Source organism: Enhydra lutris, unplaced genomic scaffold (genome assembly GCF_002288905.1).
Source record: "Enhydra lutris kenyoni isolate GAN:26980312 unplaced genomic scaffold, ASM228890v2 scaffoldscaffold101, whole genome shotgun sequence".
In the NCBI taxonomy this organism is placed as follows: Eukaryota; Metazoa; Chordata; class Mammalia; order Carnivora; family Mustelidae; genus Enhydra; species Enhydra lutris.
In genome coordinates, this window is record NW_019154185.1 from 860,474 (window position 1) to 882,428 (window position 21,955).

Here is a 21,955-nt window from a genome sequence, read left to right on the forward strand (position 1 = left end):
ACCTCATACCTTACACAAAAATTAACTGAAGATAGATCATAAGCCTACATATGAAATATAAAGCTATAAACGTTTTAGAAGACAATAAGAAACTTTGTGACCTTGGATTTTGTAATTAGTTTTTAGATACTGGACCCAAAGCATAATCCATACAAGAAAAGAACTGATCATTTGGATTTCATCAAAATTATAAGCTTCTCTTCTGCTAAAGATACTGTTAAGACAATGAAAAGACAAGTCACAGACTGGGAGAAAATATCTGCACACCACATATCCAACAAAGAACTTGCTTCTAGAATATAAAAAGAACTCTTAACAAAAAAAAATAATAAACTATATTTTTTACTTTTTTCTCTCAAGGTTTTGTTTAAATTCTAGTTAGTTAACATACAGTGTAGTGTTAGTTTCAGGGGCAGAATTTAGTGATTCATCACTTGCATATAACACCCAGCGCTCATCACAAGTGCCCACCTTAACACTCATCACCCATTTACTCCATCCCCCCTACCCACCTCCCCTCCAACAACCCTCAGTTTGTTCCCTATCATGAAGAAAATTGGGCAAAATATTTGCATAGACATTTTGCCAAAGATTATTTATACAAATGGCTATAAGCACATAAAAACATGCTTAAAGTCATTAGGAAAATGGAAATTAAAACCACAATGAGATACTTTAACACACCTGTTAGAACAGATAAAACCAATACTAAATACTGGTGAGGATGCAGAGCAACTGGGACTCTTCACACATTGCTGTTAAGAATGCAAAATGGTACAGACACTTCGCAAATCAATTTGTCAGTTTCTTACAAAACTGAACACAAATGGACTATATGGCCCAGCAGGCCCATTCATATGTATTTACCCAGGTAAAATGAAAACTTATGTTCACTAAAGAAAAAAAAAATTGTTGAGGGGCACCTGGGTGTCTCAGTCGATTAAGTGTCTGCCTTCAGCTCCGGTCCTGGAATCGAGCCCTGCATCGGGCTCTCAGCTCAGCAGGGAACCTGCTTTCCCCTCTCTGCCTACCTGTGATCTCTCTGTCAAATAAATAAATAAAATCTTTTTTAAAATTTAGAAAACAAACACACACTCTGTGATTCCATTTCTGTGAAGTTCTAAAACCTCAAAAACTAATATATGGTTACATGTCAATCTCAAATGTTTCAGAAAAATATTATCTATATACATATAAAAAGAGCAACTGAAGTAAAATGTTACTGACAGGTGAATCTGAGTAAAGGGTATATGAGCGTTCTTCATGGTATTATTTTCCTTGCAACTTTCCTGTCAGTTTGGAATTATTTCCAAATAAAGTTTTCTAAAAATGACTAATTTATGGTAGAAAAGTCAGAAAAATTGTTGCTCAGCAGAATGAAAGTAGGGATTGACTGTGAAGGAGCATTAAGGACATTTCTGGAATGCTGGTAATGTTCTACATCTTGATAGGAGTTTAGGTATATAGTGTGTGCATACGTCAAACCTCATAAAATAGTACTCTTGAGATTTCTACATTTTGCTGTATGTAAATTTTACTTTGACTAAAAACAAATACTGAACCTGATGATATTCATGCTGAACTGTTTAGAGGTGATGTATACTGATGTCTACAACTTACTTTCCAATGCATAAAAAAGCATAAAATGGATTGATGGATGAAAAGAGACATAGATAGGACAGATATATAATAAATGAAAAATAGCAAAACTTTCATTACAAAATCCAGTGGTGGGTATGTGGTTTTTCACTATAAATTTCCTTCAAGTTTTCTGTATGTTTGAAATTTTTCATAAGAAAACATTGGGGGGAAAGCAAAGGATGAGAAAGAACTGTGAAAGGAGGTATCAGATTTTAAAATTTATCAGAAAATAGCAGGTCCTTTAAAAGATTGCAAAACACTGATATGGGTATGGAAATCAGAGTTAAAGAGACTTACACATGATGGTCCGGCTTGAAAGTAGCTGAAAAAGGTCTGGGACATAGGTCTGTCCACCCCATACCATGCAAAACCTTCTCAACAGAAAGCCCCCTGATGCCTAGTATCACAGCCACATGACCAGTGTCCTCTGTACTCTGTCACCACCATGCACAGTAGATAGCACCCTTATATAAGGATGGGGGCCCCAATTTTCTTCATCAATTTTGATCAGTTTTTACCCAGAGTTTTACAAAGAGATCAGGTTCTAATCTTCATTTGTCAACTGAAAAATTTAAACTTCCCTTAGGATATTTTGCCCAAGAAGCACTTTCTCATCTTTGTTAAGACAGATACAAATACTTGGTTAAGCAAAGAGCCTGGAGATAACTACTATTGCCTATATCAATCTTTTTGGAATAGATTGCACATCTAAAACACAAATAAAACATACACATACATACAAATAACCTTAATGTCCAACAACAGGAGAATGAATGAGAAAATTGTGTGTAGCCACATAATGGAATACTATACAGCAATTAAAATTAATGCACAAACACTACATGTTAACAAAATGAATAAATCTCAAAACACCATATTGGACAGAAAAAATAAAGTTGAGGGGCGCCTGGGTGGCTCAGTGGTTAAAGCCTCTGCCTTCGGCTCAGGTCATGATCTTAGGGTCCTGGGATCGAGTCCCGCATCAGGCTCTCTGCTCAGTGGGGAGCCTGCTTCCTCCTCTCTCTCTCTGCCTGCTTCTCTGCCTACTTGTGATCTCTGTTCAATAAATGAATAAAATCTTTAAAAAAAAGAAAAAAAGAATACATTCCCAGGGTGCCTGGGTGGCTCATTGGGTTAAGCCTCTGCCTTTGGCTCAGGTCATGGTCTCAGGGTCCTGGGATAGAGCCCTGCATTAGGCTTCTGCTTAGCAGGGAGCCTGCCTTCCCCTCTCTCTCTGCCTGCCTCTCTGCCTACTTGTGATATCTGTCAAATAAGTAAATAAAATCTTTTTTTAAAAAAGAACATATTCCCAAAGTTGTCAAGGAAATAATAAAAGAGTATGAAATTACCAAGCTGAGAGGCATCTGGGTGGCTCAATCAGTTAAGTGTCTGCCTTCAGCTCAGGTTGTGATCCCAGGGTCCTGGGATTGAGCCCCACATGAGGCTCACTTCTCCCTCCCCCCACCACATCATGCCTCTCTCTCTCTCTCAAATAAATAAATAAAATCTTTAAAAAAGGAATTACCCAGCCTAGATCCAGGCTTGGATCAGAAAACCTAGAGAGGTATTTGTTCCACTTTTGCCCATGGGGCTTTTGCCAATATAGAAGTGGCTATGAGGTAAGCAACACTGTTGACCATGCTAGAGGAACAAAAGTTGGAGTCCAGGACCCACAACAACTGGGGCTCTGTAAACCAAACCTCATCTAGGGTTGGGACCTTAAAAGACTAAATACTACATGACATAAGCATGAACTAGAAATAAACCAAACCTCATATGGATTAGAGCCCTGCTTAGGATCATCTGAGTGGCCCAGAACATCGCAAGTCCTAAAACTGGAGCAAAGTGATCCTGAGGAGCTAACCTAAAGCCCTGCCATCAATAAGCAATTGGAAGTAGATTCTTCCCTAGTCAAGCCCCCAAATGAGAATGCAGTCCGGCTGATGCCCTGAATGTAGCTTTGTGAGACCTTAAGTGAAAAACCCAGTTAGTCCATCCCCAGACTCCTGACCCAAAGAAACTAAAGATAATAAATATGTTGTTTGAAGCCACTAAGTGTGTAGTAATTTGTTACACATCAATTGATACCTAACAAAACCCCTATATTGACCAGTCACTGGATGCAAGCTGTCCCCAGGAAAGGGGCTTGACCTTGAACATGGTCTTCTCTTCGACAGAGGCAATTCTTATAAAGTGCTGGCAGCTGAATACTGGTATTCAGCAGACTCCCAAACCTGGGTGAACGAGTCCTTTACCTCAAAGGGGATTGAGGGAATGCAGCACAAAATCCACCACAATCTTACCCATCCTTCAGATCTCATTGAGCAGTTTCCTGTGGCTGCCATAACAAATGACCATACACCCCATGGCTTAAAACAACTGAAATTTATTCTCTCATAGCTCTGGAGGCCAGAAGCCTGAAACCAAGGTGCTGGCAGAGCTGCAATCCTGCTGGAAGCTCTAGAGAAGAATCTCTTCCAGCTTCTAGGAGGCTGCCTGGCACTCCTTATCTTTCCTTGGCTTGTGGCTTCATTACTCCGGTTTGTTTCTATCTTCACATCACATTTTCTCTGTCTTTGTATATCTTCTCCTCTTCTGTTTCATAATGACACATTTTTTTTTTTTGAGAGGGAGGGATGGAGAGAAGGGCAGAGGGAGAAGAAGAGAGAAAATCTTAAGCAGGCTCCACGCCCAATGTGGAGCCCAATGTGGGGCTTGATCTCACAACCTTGAGATCATGACCTGAGCTGAAACCAGGAGTCAGATGCTTAACCAGCTGAGCCCCCCATTGTGGGTTGCCCCCAATAATGATACTTGTGATTCCTCCCCAGCCAGATATGACTTCCTATACTGGCCCCAGCCTGAATTTCTTGCCTCACATTCTCTATCCTTGGAAATTCCAGAATCCTTGGTTGGCACCTCCTCTATGGCATTTTCCTTAGAACATTCTGTATTATAGTCCTAATCTTGTACACCCTCGCCCTTACCAGTAATAGATCCTGAGCTCCAGGGAGGCAGCATATGTTTCATATTCAAGTTCCAACTCTCACTTACTAGTGTGTGATCTTGGGAAATCTCCTTTAAGTCATTCATCTGATACATATCTCTTGAGTGCCTGTTATTTTCCAGTTGCAGTACCAGGTGTGCAGTACCATGTTAAGCCCCCTGTGGGACTTAACATGCTAAGGAAAATGACAAACAGTAAACAAGAGTGAGATGTATTTTATATATTTGCATTCCTTGTGTTACAAAATAATAAGGGAACTGGAGGAAAATGAAGCAGAGAAGGGGGTTAGAAAGCATGGGGTGGGATGCAATTTCAAATAGACTTGTCAAGAAAGGCCTTATTGACAAAGTGCCGGTTGAAGAGAAATCTTAAGGAGGTAATGAAGCCACTAGTCATGTACTTATCAAGGGGAAAGTCATCCCAAGCTGAAGAAAGAACATAAAGAAAGGCCCTGGAGTAGGACCATGCTTGAAACATTTCAGAATGGCTAGAGGGAGAATAAGTGAACAGTAAATGGGAGTAATGGGTAAATGGGAGGAAGAAATTAGGACATGAAGGTCAGGGTGGTAAGGGGCAGAGTTCAGGTCATGAAGGGCCTTGGGGGACATGGTAAGGACTTTGGCTTTTCTTCAGGATGAGCTCAGGAATCACTGGAGGATTTTGAGTAGAGGAATGACAGGATCTGGTTTACCTTTGAACAGGAGGACACTGGCTGCTGGGTGGAAGGGGCCCTGCAGAATGCTTATTCGATCAAATGCTAATCTGGGTACAATTGCAAAGAGATTTTTCTGATGGAATTGAAGTCCCAAATCAACTGACCTTGAAATATGGGGATCATCTGGGTAGGCCTGACTCAGTCAAGTGAAACCTCTCAAAGCAGAGGGTTTCCTCTGGCTGATAGCAGGAGAGAATTCAGAGATTTGAAACACAAGGGGGAATTTGGAATACCCCTGCTGGCTTTGAAGATATAGGAAGCTACATGAGAAGAAATGTGGGTCACCTTTAGGTGTGACCCCCCCATCCAGCAGCCAGCAAGAAAATGGGGACCTTGGACCTACAGCCAAAATTTTCTGAATTCTGCCAACAACCTGAATGAGATTAGAAGTGGATTCTTCCCCAAACCTTCTGTACAAGAATCCAGTCTGGCTGACAACTTCACTTTGGCCTTAAGAGACTCTGAGCAGCCAACTCAGCCAAGCCCTCAGGATTTCTGACATACAGAGCTGTGAGAAAATGCATGAGGGTTGCTTTAAGCCTTGTTCATAGTAATTTATTATGCAGCAATAGCACACAGGAGAGGAAGCATGGAGAGCAAGCAAGAGAGGACAGTGGCTCAGGCCAAAAATAGTAACCATGGAGATGAACAGATGTAGTTAGATTCTAGATATATTTTGAAGATGCGAGAAAAAAAAATGTTTTTGGCCTGAGAACAAGAAGAATGGAGTTCCCATCAATTCAGACTAGTGAGATAAGGAAAGGAGTACTTTCAGGAAAGGGGGAAGATCAGGCATTCCATTTAAGACATAAGCCTGAGATGCCTATCAAACTGCTAGGAGGTGTCTAAAGCCAAGAAACTAAATGAGAACATCATGGGAATGAGTGTAGACCAAGAAGAGGTCCAAAGACTAAGCCCCAGGGCACTCCAGAGTTAGGAGGTCTGAGCCTCAGTTTCCTCATCTATTTAATGGGGGTGGAAATACTACCCACCTACGAGTCACTGAATTAAATAATGGCTTTTTAAGTGCTTAGAACAGTGCCTGCTGCATTGGATGCATTCAAGAAAGGTCATCTTGTTACCCTTGCCACCTCCACCACTCTGCCTCCTCTGCCTCCTCTCCCTACCACCTCACCATCACCAACTGCAGGGCTTTGCATACAGTCGTCACTAGATCAATATCTACTAAAGTGAATTTAATTCTCCATCTTAGTATTCTAAGGCTAGGATTACTTTTTCAAGCTGAGCAAAATGAGTGAATCCATATGACCACTTGCAACTCTCAATTTGGGGAGCCAAAGGCAAGGAGAAGGACTGAGGAAATGAATTCCTTCATTTCAGCCTGCAGCTTCTGTTGTTAAGGCGCCGCCATCTTGGCGACTCTACACAGATGGTTTTTCTCCCTAGATTTCCATTCTAAATCAGTTATAAGTGGAAACAACGTAATAACAGAGAGAAATCCAATTTCGTTGACAATACAAGGCCACAGATATTTAGTTTTCAAATGAAGTATCCCCGTAGGGTTTACTTGCTTTCTGTTTGGAGTCATTTCTTCACACCCTTGAGATATTGATAAACTCCCAACTCTGAAAAATACTGCCCGTGGCAGGTCATAATTCTTTGACATGTGCCTCGTGGTTTCAAACAGTGACCTGAACGGTGGCTACTGGGAATACTTGTGCTTTTTCCTCCTAACTTCTCCTCTGAGACCCATTTCCTGAAATACTTTATTGCCTCTGCATTGAGAATAATTTAAAACTGCAGTTAAGCCTGTAGCGGTTAAGTAAAAGCATGCATCATTTGGATTGAATTTGTTGAGAAAGAATCAACTGTTCACTATCTGCCGTGAAATTTTGGAAATTCTGGGCAATTAGCTCCTTGAAAAGAAAAACTGTTCTAATTTACTCAGCTTCACGGAAATGCACTCAGAAGAACTGTTCAAAGCATCAGCACTTGCCTTCTGTGTTTCAAGGTAACCATTCAATATCAGCAAAATGTGTGAATTTAATTAATGGTATTGAAACAAAAGAAGCATTTCCAAAGTGCTCAAATCCATAGGAGACCAAACGTTGACTTGTTGATGTGGATTTAATTAGTGTCTTCAAGCATAACTCCAAAAGCCCCTTTTATCTAATCATCACGTTTGTGTAAACCATTAACACATAGCATTTGGTTTGAAATATTTTGCTACATAATCCAAACTGTTGTCCTACCCTGGGAGAGTCTCTAATAAGCTCAATATGTTTCCACAGAGAAACTTTTGTATCCACATCAAGTTAGCTTCAGCTTCACTGTTACACAGAAAGTAACTTAAAACCAGCCCTTAAGCATATGGAACAGAAGTGATTTAGTGCTTGTTGTGCCTTTCTATCACTTTCTAACACGAACCAAAGGAAGGAAATCAGATTGTGCTGGCCTAACCAGTCTCAGGAAGTATCCTAGTGAATGACTGGGTCTCAGGGCTCCACATTGCAGGGAGGGACAATGACTGAAGAAGCCAGTCTGGGGGGCAATATTGACTTGACAGCTTTGGACTAAGAAATATTGCTCTGGGTGCCCCAGGAACAATTTCTTAGTAATAAATACATCCATCTGCTAGCAATTCCTTTTCCAAAAATGTTCTTAAGAGCAAAAAAGAATTTTCATACGGTTTTCAATGACCATTGTATTGCTCTGCAGTCTTAAATGGAGGGGGTACATTTTGGTGGTGATTTAGTTCTTTAGGGTAATGCAACAATAAGGCATTCTTTTGTAGGCTACCCTGAGACCCTAGGGGGAAAGCAGGCTTGGAGGTTAGACTGAATTGGGTTCAAATCCCAGCTCTGCCCTTACTTTGTGACCTTGTACATGTCACTTACATTTCTGCACATCAGTTTACTCATCTGTAGAGTAAGGATAATATTAGTACTCCCTTGTATTAGTGCTCAATATGTTTCACAGAGAAACTTCTATATCTGCATCAACTAAGTTTAGGACCGTAACAAAGAACCACAAACTGAGTGGCTTAAACAACAGAAATCTATTGTCTCATATTCCTAGAGGACAGAAGTTCTCAGATCAAGGCAGCTTTGGTTCTGTCTATTCCAGACCTCTCCTTGCCTGGTAGATGGTGGTCTTCTTGTGTCTTCACATCACCTTCCCTTTATGCATGTCTATCTCCAAATTTTCTTTTATAAGGACACTAGTCATAGGATGTATGGCACAATCTGTTGACCTCATTTTAACTTCATTACCTCTATAAAGATCCTATCTCCAAAGAGTCACAATAGGAGGTAGTGGGAGTTAGGACTGCAACATGTGAACTTCAGGGGGCTACAATTCAAGCAGTAACACTCTTGAAGTAGATGCTGTAAAGATGTGTAGGTACTTAGCATAGTTTCTGGCTCATATAAGCACTCAATAAAAGTAGCTTATACCAGGCACTGTGAATGTCCGTACTTGTTGATTTCACGGGCTTAAATGATTTGGGGTATAGATGAAATTGGATAATCTGATAAGTCAGTCCATACACTATCTCTGGAGTCCATTTCCCTCAACAGTAAAGATGGTCAAGTTGAAAAAAGCTCAACCACTGCAAATAAGTAGCAAAGGAGGCCGAACTAGAGCAATGAGCCACCATGAAAGTAGACTCTCACTTAGGTGGTAGGAAATGGTAAAAATTCCTCATCTGACAAAGAGACTACAAAATTAATGGTCAGTTCATAGAGCAACCTTGACATAGGGTAAGATACTTTGAAGGCAACTTCAGTTTAGAAAAAGACAAACAGTCTAACGCTGGACTAATCAAAACCCCAGAATGACAGGGCTAGAGCCCTTAGGCCTATGGACTATCTTTGAGAAGACTGGAGTTCAAGTACAATTTGAAACACTCCCCACCACCAGAGGAACAACTGGCTCTGCAATGACAGGTTTATCAACTTACTCTTTTAAAGGGGCCCATGGCTGTCTCAGTGGGTGGAGCATGTGTCTCTTGATCTCGGGGTTGTGAGTTCAAGCCCCATAATAGGTGTATAGATTACTTAACACAAAATCTTTTTAAAAATGTATATTCATTAACAAAAGACATATGGCCTAATCAGAAAGAAATTAGATGGAATTTATCAGACATTTCTTTATACACGTATGCTTTAGGCTGAGAAAATAGTTCTAAAAAAGTAGAGTAAAAAAAGAACCAGGAACAGAGTCAATTCTTGTTCTATGGTTGAGAAAGAAATAAAGAAATTGTGTAGCAGAAAGAAAATAAACCGAGGAGTAAAGAGAATTGCCTTCTAGACATAGACCTGCTACTAACTAGCTATGTAAACATGTATAAATCACTTCTCTCTGAGCCTTAGTGAAATGAAGGGCTTGGCCTGGATGATTGCTACACTGCCATGTTTGGGTTGATAACTCTTTTATACAAGAGAGTAATAAATAATAGATTCCAAACTATTGGTAGTGATTTTGGAAACTGCAGGCTTCCCAGTGTAATTATATTTTTCCATGACCTCTCTGTACTACCAAAATCACTGACATGTATTTAAAATTTGAGAAGGTACTCCTTGAAAACCTTTGGCAACAGCCATTGTCTTTCACATGGCAGATGTCCCATTCTTTTCCCAGGTATCCCACCTTAGTAAATGGTACCATCACCCACTCCATTCTTCATGCCAGAAATCTGGGTGATATCATTTACTCCTCCCTCTATTTAAACCCTACAACCAGTCAACTACCAATTCTCATCTATTCTACTTCCTATTTCTCAGATCCATCCACTTCAACCAGCTCCACTGCCTCTAACCTAGTCCAAGTTGCTAACTTAGTCCCAAACATACTATCTGGATACGACAAAAATCTTCATTAATCTCCCCACTTCCACCTATGCCTACCCTTTCCAGTCCATCTTCCACATAACAACCCAAGGGGTCCTTTTCCCCTAAGTTTTCATAGCACTGGTTTTATTCTGGGGGGACGAGGCACTTCAAATATTGCAATACACTTTGTTGTAATCATATCCATCTCTTCCACTAGAATGCACAATCTTGGAGTTAAGGAGCTTGGTCTTATACATTTTTCTACTCTTAGTTGGCACTTAAAAATATTAAGTTAACTTAGCATAATAGCCTCTAGGCCCATATTGTTGCAAATGGCAAGATCTCATTCTTTTTATGGCTGAGTCATATTCCACTGTGTTGCGGGGGGCACCCCTTCTTTATCCATTCATCTATGAATGGGCACTTGGGTTGCTTCCATATCTTGGCTATTGTAAATAATGCTGCTTATTATATATTATTATTACTATTGTTATATAAACTTTGGGGTGCCGAAGATCTCGCTATGTGCAACAATATGGATGGACCTAGAGGATATAAAGCTAAGTGAAATAAGTCAGAGAAAGACAAAAACCATAGGACTCCATTCATATGTAGAATTTAAGAAACAAGACAAAGTAAAAAGAGATCAACAACAAAAAACGCAGACTCTTAAATACAAAGAACATACTGGTGGTTGCCAAAGGGGGGTAAGATAGATGAAATATACAGAAGGCCTTAAGAGTACACCTATGGTGATGAGTACTGAGAAATGTATAGAATTGTTGAATCATTATATTGTACACCTGAATCTAACACAACACTGTATGGTAACTATACTTCAATGAAAAAATAAATTAAATTTTAAAATACATTAAGTTAAAACAAATTAAATTGAGTTCAATTTTAATACAGAATATTAACAAAATTGCAAGCATATTATTCCAACTTTTATAAATATTTAGCTTTGCATATCTGAATGTATTCATATTATATAAACATACTAAAATATTAAGGATTGTTTATTCAGTGAGGTGAGGTTTTGAGTTACATCAAGTTTACTCTGTAACTCTTGTTTGGTACCTTCTTTTTTCTTTTAAGTTGGCTCCAGACCCACATTGTTCCACCAACTGAGCCTGCCAGGCACCCCTCTTCTTTGTTTTGTAAATTTTCTTTAAAAAAAAAAAAAAGCTTTGTGGATATATAACTGATAAAATAAAAAAAAACCCTGCATATATATAATGTATACAATTGGATGAGATGGATGAAACCATCACCACAATCAAGGCAAAAAGCATATCCATCACCTCCAAAAGTCTCCTTGTGTCTCTCTATTAGTGTGGGGGGGGTGCGTGTATGTGATGTTAAGAATACTAGAACACGGGGTGCCTGGGTGGCTCAGTGGGTTAAAGCCTCTGCGTTCAGCTCAGGTCATGATCCCAGGGTCCTGGGATCGAGCCCCACATTGGGCTCTCTGCTCCACGGGGAGCCAGCTTCCCTTCCTTTCTCTCTGCCTGCCTCTCTGCCTACTTGTGATCTCTGTCTGTCAAATAAATAAATAAACTTTAAATTTAAAAAAAAAGAATACTAGAACACTTTACATGCAAATCAGATATTACAGCTCTACCTAAAACCTTCCAAATGGCTTCCCACTGTACTTAGAATAAAATCGAAAGTCATAAACTCAGACTTCTCTAACCTCAACTAACCAGACCCCTGTCATCTCTCACCTAAGCCTGCTTTTCCCACTTACCCACCTCCTATCTAATTCATTCTCTACGCGGAGTCAACGGTCTTTGCAAAACACAGAAAAAGTTTGTCAATCTTGTGATGAAAATCCTTTGATGGCTCCCTATTACCTACTTGATGAAGGCCCAACTCCTTAGTCTGGTACTTAAGGACTTTTGTCTTCTCTGTGAAACCCTCCCTACTGCCCCTCTATTCTGTTCCCACAGTACTTTGTAATCCCCTGCATATGTATTTATAAATAGAAATATAAAACAATGCATAAATGTAGTTCATGTTATTCCACATAATGCTATTGTATATTTCATAAATTCTTATTCAAATAGAATATGGTATCTAGACTTCAGTATTCAAATTATATGTTTGTACGCCTGTCTCTCCCACTAAAGGGCACACACTTTAAGAATATTTCTGTTTCGGGGCGCCTGGGTGGCTCAGTGGCTTGAGGCCTCTGCCTTTGGCTCAGGTCATAGTCCCGGGTCCTGGGATTGAGCCCTGCGTCGGGCTCTCTCCTTGGCAGGGAGCCTGCTTCCCCCTCTCTCTGCCTGCCTCTCTACCTACTTGTGATCACTCTGTCAAATAATACATAAAATCTTTTTTTAAAAAAAGAATATTTCTGTTTCTGTCTATTTCACAGCTGAGCCCACTGCCCAATAGACATTTGGACTCCTAGCACCTAGCATGGTATTTGGTACACAGGACCAACCTGCAAATATTTGCCAAATTATCCGTTAATCAGATGTGGTATCATAACATACGGAATTAGGAGTCAAACAGATTCTGATGTAAGTCCAGTTGTAGCAGCTATCTGCAAGCTCTCTGACCTCTCTGGGCTTGGGTTCTCATCTGGCAACTAGAATAGTAATGCCTACATCCCCATATTGCTGCAAGACTCAAGTAAGATAGTAAATACACACGCAATCACTAAATATGGAAGCTTTCCACAAGTGAGACATAAATATAAACAAATATCCAGTATGACCTAAGGCATGAGAAGTACTTGGCACAACACCTAGCATAGAGCAAGTGCTCAATGATTATAAGCTACCCTTGGTACATTAGAAGATGAGGCTGCTGTCAGTCACCCTACTTGTGCATGCACATGTGTGTGCGCATGCATGTGAGAAGTGATTGATGGTGACCAAACAGCCCTACCTGCATAGCAGGGGCTCTTTGTCAGTTGGTTCCATGACTAGATGACCCCTGCTAGCACGCTGTTAGACCTGCAGCTTATCATCCATCTAAAACATTCCGCATTGCTGGATGCTGGGGTTCAAGAGAGCTTTAAAGCTTACCCAAGATGATGGTCAAGGGGAGGAACCGTACACATCCCAGATTGCCTAGAGAGTCCCAAGGTATGTTTGTTGTCCAGCATAATCACTAACAGTGTCTTCTTTCACTTTCAAAGGAATTGTAGTTCGATAAATTATATTATGATCACCCTAGTGAAAGATACACTTACTACTCAAGGTATTTGTTCTCGGTGAGGAGAAGAAAAAATCCTAAGTGAAAGCCTTACTAGCATCTTTTCAACAGTTAAAAAAAATTCTGGCCCCACATGGTACATGGAAGCAGACCATTAGGGAAATTACGGGTGCTACAAGCAGCCTTGCATCATGGCCCCTGGGCTCATTTACATTAGGATCCATCCCAGCCCAGCATCTGCTCCTGAGACAGCATAAGCACGATGTCCTCCCTGACCCAGAGGGCATTCTCTTCGGAGCTCTACCACCTGCACTCTTTTTGGCCACGGGCCACATGGCAGGGCAGCGCCTGCAGCCACAGCCTGGGCAGATGGTCACCAATCCTCAGGTCTCTCCTGGACCACAGTTTTAAGGAGGCAACTTGATTCGACAGCCTCTGCCCCCAGTTACCTAGGAGCTTTCAGAGACGTCTCCAACCACTCCTAGCAATTCCTGGGGCTTTCAGGGGCAGGGACAAGACAGAACCAAGGGCTGTAAACCATGCTGGATGACTTAACTATCTCTACTTAACCTCCTCTTAGGCTGACTGAACCTGGCTTTGGCAATGGTTTGATATGGTCCATTAAAAAGCATTCTGTCAGGGGCGCCTGGGTGGCTCGGTGGGTTAACCCTCTGCCTTCAGCTCAGGTCGTGATCTCAGGGTCCTGGGATCGAGCCCCGCGTCCGGCTCTCTGCTCAGCAGGGGAGCCTGCTTCCTCCTCTCTCTCTGCCTGCCTCTCTGCCTACTTGTGATCTCTGTCAAATAAATAAATAAAAATCTTAAAAAAAAAAAAAAAAGCATTCTGTCAGTCACCCAGGGCCACAGATATTCACATCTGCTGGTTTGGTCCCTATTAAATCTATGTGGTCATTGTGTGCTATACGCAAAATCACAGTGTCAGCTCTTCCCAGTTCCTTCCCAGGAACATCATTGTGCATGATGATCTCAATCACCATGAACTGTGTTTGATTTATGCCCATTCTGTGCCCAGCAAAGTGAAGGAAACAAAGAGTTAGAAGCCATGGCTCTTGCTCCCCAGATTGCAAATTCCTGCTGGGAAAGGCAGAGGTCAAACACATAGGATAACTTACTCGAATCAGGGAAGGACTGAGTCCCATTGGCTGAACTCTATGACTCACTTATACTGGGCACTGGGGGCACAGTGGTAGCAGAGACGAGGACCACCCGTGCTCTCATGGCACTTACAAGCAAGTTGGGGAGACAGACATTAAAACTGTCATTTTTAAGTGCACTGAAGGTTAGAACAACAAGAGAAGTATGCAAAAGAAGGGCTTAGTGTGGTCCAGGATGGGAAGGGGGACCCTCAAGGACTGACTTCTGGAGGAAGTGGCAGCTAACCTGAGACCTGAAAGACAAATACAAGCTACATAAGAATCCACAAATTCTATCCGTTCAGTCCAACCCTGGCATATTTAGTGGTAATGTGTTGGGTGCCAAGCTCTGTGTTGAATGCCAAGGAAACTGCACTGAGCAGTCTAGCAGAACTCCCACAGTGCTGAAGATCAGGAAGAGTTTTCAGAGACTCTGAGCATTTTGTATTCCTTCCTATACCTGGCTAAAGCTACCCCAAAATTCAAAGCAACCCATCCCCTAGCTTCTGAAACAATCCCGTTCTGAGGTGGTGAGTCCAATGCCTGTGATAAATTCACTCATCTCCTTCTGAGCCTGCTGTTTAGAGAGGAAACCTATTTTATATTGGACTCGGGAGTCAGGAATCACTAACCCCCGTCCACACAGACACACACGTATTAGATTCTGTTCCTTACTTACTTGCAAAATATCTCCCTGGCACCCAGCATTCCGAGGCTAGTGTCAGAATTCTGCTAAGACCTTGTTTCTTGATCTATATACCCATTACATCATTCAGGTGGGCCTTACATTCAAAATGCCTTCTATATTCTAACATAGACAAATTTGTGCAAACTATTTCCAGTACTAAATCACTTCCAGTGCATTTACTTTACAAAAAACCTCATAGTACAGAGAGGTTGTTGGTCTAAAACATTTTCTCCAAGATTTGTATTACAAAAATACAGAAAATCTTTGAAAGAACTGTACAATGAACACACACACACATATATGTATCACCTATATCATGCAGTGAATATCTTGATATATTTACTTTATCACATGTCTATCCATCAATCAACCTATCTTGTTTTTGGATACATTTCAAAGTTAATGGCAAATATTGGTATATTTACCCCAAAACACCACAGCATGCATTTATAAGTAGAAATTAACATTTACTTGTTGTTCTTTTCTTTAGCAAAAACTTATAAAAGGTCCAAAGCACATCTTATGTGTGTCATTCAATGAATTTTGATAAATGCATAAACCTGTATAACCCAAACTTCTAACAAGGTATAGAACATTTCTATCACCCTAGTAAGTTTCTTCATGCCTTCCCTCATAGTCAATCCCTGCTCATTCACCAGAGACAACCATTACTATGATTTTTTTTAACCATAGATGAGATTTTTTATTCTAGAACTTCTTAAATGGAATCATAGTTTGTAATCTTTTGTGTCTTTTTCCTTTCACTCAACATATTTTTTAGATTCATCCATGCTATTGCATATCATTTCATTTTTTAAAATATTTATTTATTTAAGAGAGAGAGAGAGAGAGAGAGTGTGTGTGTGTGTGTGCATGAGTGGGAGGGGCAGAGGGGGAGGGAAAGAGAATCTCAAGCAGACTCCATGTTGAGCACAGGGCCCAATGCCGGGCTCAATCTCACAACCCTGAGATCCCAACTTGAGCCAAAACCAAGAGTCAGACGCCCAACCAACTGCACCACCCAGGTGTCGCTCAGTTCATTGATTTTTAATGCTGAGCAGCTTACCATCATAAGAATATACAACTACCATTCTATAAATTTTGGAAACCCCATTGTCTTCCTGAGATTTCTATGTATTCCCAGGAAAGGAGAGGCAAGTGCCAACAGGCAAAGAAAAGAACAGAATTTAGATGTCAGAGGCCAAAAAAGTACACAACCCTGAGATCATGTCAGGAAATGGGCTGCTGTAGCCTAGAAACAAGTAAGAGAAAAGTAGAAGACCAGTGATGGCTCAGAGGAGTCAGATACTGGAAAAGGTGAGACAGCAAGGCAGGACATCGAGAGCAAATCTGGGGGTTGTTCAATTCCAACAGTGTTCTCCCTTTGTTCCCAACATGGGAAACTCCTTCCAGACCAAGGCAGAAAATGAGGAGGCCTAAATGAGATGAAGTAGTCAAGGAGGACCTCTCTGAGGAAGCAGCATTAAAGACTGTTCTAGGAAATAGCTACTGTTGACTATAGACATTTAGCCTTTATCCTCAAAACAGTAGGAATATTTAAGGGGAGGTCTGGGGGTGGGGGAGGGATCATTTCATTGTGTTTCAAGAAAGCCACAGTGGTTACAGGAGGGAAAATAGTTTGAATAAGGGCAAAAGTGGAGGCAGGGATCCCAGTTAGGAAGCTATTGCTCTCATCCAAGTGAGAGGAGGAAATGTTTGGATCATGGTACTAACAGTGGAAGTAGAAATAAGAAACAAAAATAAGGGGGAGGAGCAAGATGGAGGAGGAGGAGTAGACTGAAATGACATCAGGTACAAGGAGTTCAGCTAGATGGTTATCAAACAATTCTGAACACCTACAAACTCAACAGGAGATGGAAGAAAAGAAGAGCAGCAGTTCTAGGAACAGAACAGTGACCACTTTCTGGAAGGTAGGACATGTGGAAAAGTGAATCTGAGGCGACATTTGGGACAAGAGACAGCAGGGGGAGGGGCTGGCTCCCGGCAAGCGGTAGAGCAGCAGAGCACAAAATTGGAACTTTGAGAAGTCTGCTCCACTGAGGGACACCTCTCCAGAGGCTAAGTGGAGGGTGGAGCCCTCTCTGGGACAATGTGGTCTCAGGACCCGCGGGGTCACAGAAAGACCAGGGGTTCCCGAGTGTGGCAGAGCTCCCAGGCATCAGAGCAGGAAAACCGGCTACAGAAACAGAGCCAATCAGTGGGCTCTCAGCTTGGGATTACCTCAAACCGTGATCTGAGGCACAGTGGACCACTGCTTTTCAAGCAGGGACCCCACAAATGGCAGATCCAGGGAGACTCACCTTCTTCCTCCAGGAGGAGGTGTGTGGGAAGGTGCAGCAGGAATCTGCTGGGTTTGGAGACTCCAAATGGGGCTGTGCGCCAGAGACAGAGACACTCAGTCACAGGTGGTGTGAGCTCGGAGCACCATCCAGAAACCAGGGAGACTGGAGTGATTGGAGTGATTGAGCACTTTTCTCTGAGGGTGCACTGAGGATTGGGGCCCCTGAGCTCTCAGCTCCTCCGGGCCAGATACTAGGAGGCCGCCATCTTCATTCCCATCCTCCAGAGCTCTACGGAAAGCGTTCAGGGAACAAAAGCTCCCGAGAACGAACCCAAGGAGATTACTTAGCCCGGCCCCTGGCAAGGGCAGTGCAATTCCACCTCAGGAAAGACATTTTAGAATCACTGCAACAGGACCCTCCTCCCCCAGAAGATCACCAAGAACATCCAGCAAAGACCAGTTTACAAATCAATAAGTACTACAGAACTCCAGAGCTAGGGGAAAGCAACACATAGAATTTATGGCTTTTTCCCCATGATCCTATAGTCTTTCGAAGTTAAATTTTTTAATTTTATTTTTTTCTTATTCTTTTTTTAACTTTTCCTCTCTCCTCTTCTAATGATTTTTAACCATTTTATCTTAACAATACCTTTGTAAAAATCTTTTTCAATTTTCATTATAGTCATATTCTATTATACTCCATATATAGTGCATATATAGTCCATTATAGTCTATTATAGTCAATATTCCATTATAATCACATTCTATCCCTTCATTGTATTTAACCTTATTTTTTGTATACATATAGGTTTTTCCTTCTTTAAAATATTGGAATATGGGGCACCTGGGTGGCTCAGTGGGTTAAAGCCTCTGCCTTCGGCTCAGGTCATGATCCCAGGGTCCTGGGATCGAGCCCCGCTTCGGGATCTCTGCTCGGCAGGGAGCCTGCTTCTCCCCCTCCCCTCTCTCTGCCTGTGTGTCTGCCTACTTGTGATCTCTGTCTGTCAAATAAATAAAAATAAAAATATTTTAAAAAAAATATATATATATGGATACACTTTCAGGTAACGGATCAAAATATACCCTAAATCCAACACATGACTTTGTTCTAGTCTCCAGCTGGATCACATTCTTTCCTCTTTTTTTTTCTTTTTTAGCCAAATTCCTATCAATTCCTTTTTTAGAATTTTTTTAAATTTTCATCCTTACAGTCATATTCCTTCCCTTCATCGTGTTTACCCTTATTTTTGTATATATATATGTTTTCATTCTTTAAAATTTTAGGAGGCAGTTTCTAACAAACCAAAATTCACCCAAAATCGAGTGTGTGGCCCTCTTCTATTCAACAATCCACTATATATATGATATATACATACACACACACACATGTATACATGTATACATATGTGTATGTATGTATATATCATATATATGATATACATCTACATGATACATATTATATATAAATATATAATATATTAATAAATATATTAAATATATTATATAAATATATTAAAATATAAATATAAATATAAAATATATAAAATATAAATATATTTTAAAATAATAAATATATTAATAAATATATCTATTGTATAATAGGTAATTAAAATGTATAATATATTAATATATTATATATACTATAATATATTCATAATATATTATAGTATATATTATTGGAACATGGTATATAATATATTGATCTATATACCCATTATGCCAAGGAAACCACATTGTATTATATATTATATTTTTTGTAATATACCCTATATATAACATATATATGACTTTGTAATATATATGAGATTATAGATTTATTGTATTGTATATGTAATACATTGCATATAATATATATCATATAACATATAAAACGTAATATATTACATGTAATATTTACATGTTATATATAACATGTAACATATCCATTATATACATGTAATATGTGATATATAATATATAATATATGTATATAATACATGTAATATATAACATGTAACATATTACATGCTATATATTATATAATATGAATAACACGTAATGTATTACATGGTATATATTATCATATATGTGATACTATAATATATATATTACAGATAATATATTACATATATGATATTTATATATAATATATACTATGTGATATATAATATATAATATGTGATATTTAATAAGTAATATAATATATAATGTAACAATATGTAATGTGATGTGACATTATATATCATAGATATATAATATATACTAATTTATTATACATTACATATAAAAATATGTATCAAATATCATATATCATATATCGTATATTTACATGTTATATATATTGTATATACTGTGATACAATATATATGATATATTATGCATAATGACCTGTATACATTATACTTTATAGTATACATTTTGAAATATTCTGATGTAATATGTATTATACATGAGATATTAGTATATTATATATTATATTCACAACATAAATTGAATATTACGTGTTGTATATCACCTTATATGATATGTATAACATACAATATATATTATACATCATATATAATAATACATATAATATGCATTATATGTAATATATATTACATAATATGTATAATATATAGTATAGTATATGTATAGTATATAGTATAAAGTATATGTAATATATGATATGATACATATTATATGTTATTTATATTTTATATATAAAATATATTAAATATATATGTTTATTTTTATATATTATATGTAATTGAATAATATAAAATGTTATATAATAATATAATAGTATAAGAAACACTCTATGTAATATAAAATATAATTCTATAATATAATATATGCATTATATATTATATAATACATAACAACGTATATTAATAATGAATAATTAATATTACTCAATAATATAATATATGATGTATGTTTATGAAATTTGTGTTAATATATAATATAAATATCATACAATTACAGCATATTATATATGATATATATTACATATATAATAATATATATTGTATACATTATATTATAAATAACATCACATGTGTAATATATAATATGTCGATATGATATAGTGTGTCACATGTAATATGTAACATATTACATATGATATATGTTATGTATATCATATGTAATATGTCGTTTTTGCATGTGTGATATATAGCATATCACATAGTCTATATACTATAGTTTATATATTATATGTTGATATTACATGTGTGATATATTATATATCATATGTTATATAAAGTAATATATATTACATACGATATATTTATGTATTATATAATACAATGTTGTATATGTGATATATTATATATAGTATATGATATACAATATATTATGTATTATATATGATATATTATATGGAATGTTACATTTATATATAATATGTATATGTGCATATCCTGATATTTTATTCATTATATACAGTATATAGTATATAATATTGTATTGATATATAAGATAATATGAAGATAATATATCATTATATGTTATTATATGCAATATATCCTATAATTATATATATGTTCTGTATATAATATATAATATATATTATTACAACATATTATATATAACATATGTATGAATACTTGTCATATATATTGCACATAATACATATTATATATGTTTTTATGTATATTACATATTGTTATATAATGTTAATGTATTATACTGCTATTATATATTATATATAAAATATGATACTATTATATATTATATATTTATATTTGTATATATTATATTTTATTATATTGTATATATCATGTTATATATTTTATGATATATATGTTATATAATATGACATTTATAATATACTGTATAATATATAGTATGTGATATTTAATATACAGTATGTTGTTATATACAATATATGATATATTATTATATAGGTTATGATATTGTGCATTTATACTTATAAACATTTTTGTGCAAATTTTATATATCATATATGTCATATATGATATATATGTTTCATATTTGATACATGATATATGACATATTATATGTGGTGTATACATATATGGTCTTGGTCTGGGGTGTGATATTACATTTATTATATATTCTATAATATATAATATTTAGAATATATAACCTATTATTATATGTGGTGTTATTATATCTGATATAATTTAATATTATATATTGTTTGCTATTTATGTGTATTTTATAATTATTGTAATATAATATGTATTATAATATGCATTAGATATAATACATCATTTAATATTATATATTCTATAATAGGTTATATGTTATATGATATATTTTATTAGATATGTTATATATCATATAGTACTATGTTATATAATTGTATATATTGTGTAACATTTTATATTGTATAACAAGAAAGAGAAACATATATACAGAAAAAATTGTAAACATGATGAAGGGATGAAATATTATATGTTATATAATATTTTACATAATAAATAATAATTTATATATTATATATAATATATAATATATATTATATATTATATATAATATGTATATTTTCCCCCTCCTTTCTT